This window comes from Corvus brachyrhynchos, unplaced genomic scaffold (genome assembly GCF_000691975.1).
Source record: "Corvus brachyrhynchos isolate BGI_N302 unplaced genomic scaffold, ASM69197v1 scaffold522, whole genome shotgun sequence".
In the NCBI taxonomy this organism is placed as follows: Eukaryota; Metazoa; Chordata; class Aves; order Passeriformes; family Corvidae; genus Corvus; species Corvus brachyrhynchos.
The window spans coordinates 224,935-225,230 of NW_008236649.1; the positions used below are offsets into that span (position 1 = coordinate 224,935).

A 296-nucleotide genomic window follows, 5' to 3' on the forward strand; every position below is an offset into this window, starting at 1 on the left:
GAGATAAAAAGCAGGAGGATTGGGGGTAAGTAAGGGATTGCCTCAAAACTGGCAATGCTTTTTTCATTTATTTTTTTTAAAATTTATTTATTTTTGGCCGGGGGAGGGAGGGGAAGCTATGCAGAACTGTTGTGCCCGGGGAATGCTATCAGATATGCACTGCAGCGCGGGCACTTCGCTAACTCTCGGTTGGAGCCTCCCGGTGCCCTTCCGCCACCAACCCGACAGAAGTTCGGGTCTGAATCTTTTTTTTCCTCTTGTTTAAATAAGTTTTAAAATACTGACTTCCTCAGCCA

At 45.6% G+C, this 296-nt stretch overlaps 1 protein-coding gene across 1 annotated transcript in view; it reads left to right on the forward strand.

Annotated features, from left to right (window-relative positions):
* Positions 1-296, forward strand: part of CA10 (carbonic anhydrase 10) — a 190,599-nt gene continuing 190,303 nt past the window's right edge. Inside the window, exon 1 of the mRNA XM_008644414.2 lies at positions 1-25. The gene's annotated coding sequence lies outside the window, so the exon portion shown is untranslated. The remainder of the gene's footprint in view (positions 26-296) is intronic.